The sequence below is a fragment of the Lissotriton helveticus genome, chromosome 9 (genome assembly GCF_964261635.1).
Source record: "Lissotriton helveticus chromosome 9, aLisHel1.1, whole genome shotgun sequence".
In the NCBI taxonomy this organism is placed as follows: domain Eukaryota; kingdom Metazoa; phylum Chordata; class Amphibia; order Caudata; family Salamandridae; genus Lissotriton; species Lissotriton helveticus.
In genome coordinates this window covers 413,770,764-413,776,763 of record NC_136070.1, presented here as the reverse complement: position 1 = coordinate 413,776,763, position 6,000 = coordinate 413,770,764, and positions in this window count along the sequence as shown.

The window sequence follows — 6,000 nt, the reverse complement described above, 5'->3', positions numbered from 1 at the left end:
TTATACAAGATCTGCAAGTCTTTAGAGGGATTTATGCATTCCGCACACTTCATTCTGACCGTGGCCCCGTGTTTAGCTATAGGGCTTACAAGGAAGCTATGGGAAGTCTGGGTGTAGCATTGTGGTACTCCTCTCTGTACCATCCTGAGGGAAGTTTGGTTGTGGAGAGGAAAAACAGGGACTTGAAGCAATCTATGGCAGCTAGAGTATTAGGCTCGGTGGCAATTGGGTAAAACATCTGTATGGAGTCCAAAGGGCGTTGAATAATCAGCCAAGAAGTTCTCTAGGGGGTACTCCTTATAAGGTCCTATTTGGAACAAGAATGTGGGTACCTGATCTTGATTGTGAAGGCACAGTGGTGGATAAAAAACCTTTTGACATCCATAAACGTTTGACTGTTTTACAGGACCTGAACCAAACCAGGTCACAACAGAGTAATGTCAATACAAAGAGGAACACCACTGGGAAGTAAAAAGTGTCACAGCAAGACCTGTCTGGATCTCTAAAGTCAGGGATCTGGTCAGAGAAAATATAGCGGACAGAAAATAATTTGGGCCATCATACAGAAAGCCTGTAGATGTCCTGGCAGTTCAAGGAACAAGACCTGTACTTCTGCCACCTCTTGCCGGTAAAAAGGAGAAATGATTTGTCTCAATTGACCTAATCAAACCACACTACGTAACCGATACTGAATAGTAGGCCACGTGGATTCCAAAGTAACAGACACCTTCCTCTCACGACTATACAAGAAGTTGAAAAAGAAAGACTCATCACGTTTGAAGGGTCACCTACACGGAATGAAGGACTGAGCAACAATGCAATGGAACTCGAAGTTCAAAATGAGAACTCAGCTGAAAGACAAATTTCAATTCGACCAAACACATATATCTATGTCAACATGCCCCAACAAGAGCAAACTACAGTTTTCACAAAACCTGCGGAACTACAATAAATTGACCGAACTGCATCTGGCTACTTCATTGACTTTTACACCTTTTCATTGGATCCAAGTGAACCTGAAACCCTGCCAGCCCAAAAACCTTGCCTACAGCGATTTAAAGATTTCATGATCCTCCTTAAAAAGACTTACCTAGTATCATCTTGGGTGGAACTCTGGGTATCTACAGGAATACTTTTCTTTCTTTTCTGGATAGGCTTAGAAACTGTAGATGGTATGCTTATTAATGGAACTTATATTCTAGAAAGCTCTGCGTCACAAAAAGTGAATGTGATCCTGAAACCGCACCTATCATCTCATCGTGAAAGAAGAGCCCTGTCATCAGTGAACATTACAGCAGTTCTTATAACAGACTTTGAGAAAATGTATTGTTATCAACATTATGGTCAACACTTTCTGCATGAATCTGCTAACCCCAGAAATGTTTTCACATATCACCAATGGGAACATTGCCTGACACCTCCGAAAAGTAGTTCAAAAACATTTGTACAAACATTTCAGTATTTTTCAGGGCTTAATACATCAGACCCAACCTCTTATTACTATAAGGTTCCAACTACACCAGCACCAAAAAATATGTTGACAAACACCAAGCAGATCTATTCTGCTTCTTTTATTGCCAAGTTGTCTGAACAAGGGTTCAACCTATGGAAATACATGATAGACTTATGATCAGTATGGGTTACTAGAGACTGGCAGGTCCATGGAACAGAAGCACTGTTTAGAGCATGTCTGATTCCTCAACAAATAATTCCAAACTTTATACACTCCGTATTGGGAAGCATTTTCGGAGGACTGCCGCTGATTCTGTTTCTAATAGCAGGTATCCTGATTGTCGTGTTTTTGCTATGCAATGTGCGTCCCAGTCACCAAGGAGATGGAAACAGTACTCCTGGAGAGAAAATACCATGATTGCATGGTACAACTTCTAGCCACACCTTGCCTAAGGGAAGTAAGTGCTTCTTGGTTCTTATCGTTTAGACCAGTCTGGATGGACTGCATCTTACCTGTCCTCCGATGCCTGTTTTGCGGAGAAGAATACATGTTGGATCTCTGTCTGACACTCCCATCATGTGCGCAACCGGACATTGACACTTTACTTGACCCGATAACGGCCCATGTTTTGCAGTGTCCCCAGTGTATTCCCATGTTGATGTCGGCATTCCTAGAGCCACCACAGGTAACATCAGCACCTGTTGGCACTGGCTACTCCTCTGACACCCAGGCCTTGGATGGTGCATAGGCTGCACAAGCTGCCCCAGCACCGACTGTGAACAGTACGGAAAATCATCTGTGCTCAATAGACATAATCTGTGCGGTGTTACAGGGACCGGCAACTGCGGAAGCATGCAATGTGAATGTTGTGTCTACCAGCCAGGACACATAAACATTTGACTCATTTGGCCCGTTGTGCGCTGGGAAGAAATTTGGCTTTATAAAAACAAAACAGAAGACTAAAACTCTATATCAAAATTGACATTCCTTTCACGCATGTACGGCTTTCACAATGCTTGTAGTAGTTCGGACTATATCTACGGACATATTATAACAGTAACCTGTCAATTTCTAATATTTTCCTTTTTTTTAACATTTTTTTTAGTTTTTTTTAGGAAAACATTTTTAAATATAAGTTATTAACATAATGACAAACTAATGTTTTGTATATTTGCGTACACATATCTAGAACATCTAGTAGTACGTGTAGAATTTAAAAATATGTCATCCATTCGGAAGAGGATTGGGTGTTATATTCCATCTAGGTACTATAATATAGGCCTCTGTCAACTTGTTACCCTTCACCCATATTCTCTCCCTACATTACACTTGTCACGTTTTACATGGACTGAACTTTTACCTAGATATTACACTGCATTCAGAACAAGGGTTTTCCCTAGTTCGAAATCTCATACATTATGCACAAGGGTTCTTGGAAGCACAGCAGGACTGCCATCTCCTGTATAAAATCTATGTACACAGTTCATGCCCGATGTCATCCTTAGACCGACACAGTATTACAGCAAGGTAGGACCCCTAGGCAGACCTATGGGTATATATAAATCACATCTTGCTAAGATAGGTAGAGGAGACCGAGAATTCTCAGCCGACACACTGACCAGAGATGCTGAGGTTCCTGCATGCAGACGCTCCAGCTCGTAGTGGTCTAACACCCTTCATGGGATGTCCAGCTCAAGACCAGGACGGGGTCCCACAGTCTCACTTAAGTTAAAGGGGTTGCCTAGATCCTAGAGGAATTCTTGGCTTAAAACCTACACACATGCTAGGTACATTTAGGTACATCTAGATAGGGAGGCATCGTAGGAGTATGCACCTTTTATTATTATTGTTTTATATACTTGAATGTATTCTTGTTTTTCGTACGATGATACAACTATACAATCCTTTTTCTTTCAGAATACTGTTAATCATATATATCCTATACTGACTATCGTTGTTGCAGCAGACCTATTCTTCACCAGAATAACAACTGTTCAATAAATGATTATTGAAAATGCCCAGCTTGTTTCATTCGGTGTATCTATCTGAGAGAAACAAAGTAAGCACGAGTGACTAAGCGAAAGGTAGTATATTGTTTCCACGGTCCTGAGGGATCAGGGTTGTCATTTTCTGAGGTTGCTAGAAACTATTCTCTCCTTGGTAAGAGGAAATTATAGTGGCACTGTGAGCTAACTGATATAGAAAGGCTAACAGGTGATCAGAGTTCATCTGACATGAATCCTACAGTGTATGTTGTCTAAACGCACAGATCCTGTATATTTTCTATAGGAACTACAAAACACAATTGGCCGCACCGGGTCATAAGTAATGAATGATAAATGGTGACCAGGAAGGTAAAGGTTTTATTTGTTTCATTAGAACCCTTTTTAGGGTGCCAATCCCAAACATTTAACTTTTAGAGCAGGGGATGGGCTCCCTATAGTCCAGATGTGCTCGGGGCAGGCTGGCTGGTAACAAAGATACACCCCTACATAGCCACAGTATGCACCATAGGAGAGACAGTTACTCAGCACACCCCTCTCTTTGAGTTGAAAAATGCCGGTCCAATGTCTAAAGATGGTGGCACCAGTGATGTAGGGCGTGTATGATGAGTATGGCATGTATGGTGGGTATGACATGTTGCATGTGCAACCCCCTTAGGTGCCAGCCACACTGGCCTAATGGTGGCCGCTTCCGTGCCTACTGGAGAGGACCATGGCCCTAGGGTGCTGGTTTCCACCACCTCACCACATTCAGTACACACTGCACTCCATAAAGCTCCAAATAACTCAGGTCTGGCACCGGCTTCTAATCGCCAGTTCAGCTCTGCAGAGGATTCTGCCACACCACACCCACACTCCTACTGTGCTAAAAACAATCCAGAAAGAAGACTGCAGGTCAGTAGCTCAGAGCATCAAGAACCTGCATTCGTCGCTCGGCAACTCTGCTCTGTGATCTCAGCATGTGACATTAGTGTATCCTCAACTCTCCTTGTCAGCCGCCTCTCCTCATCAGCCTTGCCTCTCCTCCTCAGTCATGGGTTATGTATTTTAGACTTTACATAAGTGGTTAGAATTTGTATAACATTTTTGACATGTTTAAATTTTTAATACATTTAACATTTTAAAAACATTTTCTAAACATATTTATATTTACCCCCCCCATTGTTTTCTATAGGAAACTAGTCAACTTTATATTTTCATTGAGCAGCCATTTTATTTCTCCTGACTTATCTTTTGTAGTCTATTTGTCTCATTTTTTGTTCATTTCCCAGGAAGAACGCTTTGGAAAGATGCTGCTGTATGTCAGACAAGACTACGCCATTTTAAAGGTTTTTTATAGGGCTTGGGGGGTTGTAGGGAGTATTAGTAAATGGTAGCTAGAGTGTTGTTTTTGGTAGGTGTAATAGCAGTTTTTAAGTTTTTGGTAATTTGTTTTTTCTATTAGTGAGATGTGTCGTATAACTTAATTGTTATGTTACTTTTATATTATTGTCCTGTTTTTTGTGAGTGTGCATTGCCTCGTTTTTTTATTTTTTATATATAATAAAGGATTTGAAGGTTTCGTATGGATATTTGGATTTTCCATTTCTTTTTTTTGTTATCATTTTGGTGTCTAGCAAAGCAATATTTTTAATTATGGATTCATTTTTAGCTTACCCTGAGCATTTTTTTTCATAATTGTGTTTTTTATCGTCTCTTAAGAACTTGGATTGTATTTCTAGTGGCCTGAGTTCTTTTCACCTTTTTTGGGAGTTTCTTAAAATGTATTTATCCCTTTTTGGTGGATTATCTTTTGAATACATCACAATGGAGGAAGATCTGTAGCTACTTAACTAAGTTATGTTTAAGTTATTTATCGTTGAGTCTGAATTTATTTATTTATTAATTTAGTTTTTTGTGTTTTATATTTCTCTTAGCTGATGTGTAAAAATAATTTGTTCATTAGTTATTTAGGAAATATTTTATAGTTACTGCTTTGGGTTTTTATCTTGGTTTATTGGGTACTGTGTAAGGAAATTGTTTTTTTTACAATAGAGTTTTCGAATATTGATTTTAAGTACTGTACTCCTTTGTTCCTAATAAGGACCTTTACTTTACATTGTAGCATGTTATACATTCTATTAGTTTGTTTGGCTGCTTTAGGTTTAATTTGGGTTATTGATAGTTTCATTCAGAAGTCTTAGTGGCGTTTTACTTTTTGCAGAGTTTTAATGAATTTGTGTAGTGTAGGTTGGGTTCTGCCTAATGTGGATTGGAAGGCATTGTGACATCCCTCCACCAAGTTGTTTGTTTTAGCTTCATGTGGCATGATGCGTTCAGAGCTATTCCACCATGGTATTTGGAATTTGGGCTGATGTCTGTGTCCTGATCGGTGCAGTCAGCCAACCCAGGTGTCTTCAAAATAATTTATATGGGGATTTAGTTTGTATTTGTTTTGTTGGTAGAAAGACTTTCTATTAGTAAGTTGCAGTGGTTAGCTATCTCTGTGATAGGGGCATAGGTTGGCGGTATTACATTTTTAATTTCAGAAGCAAGTTGGCCATT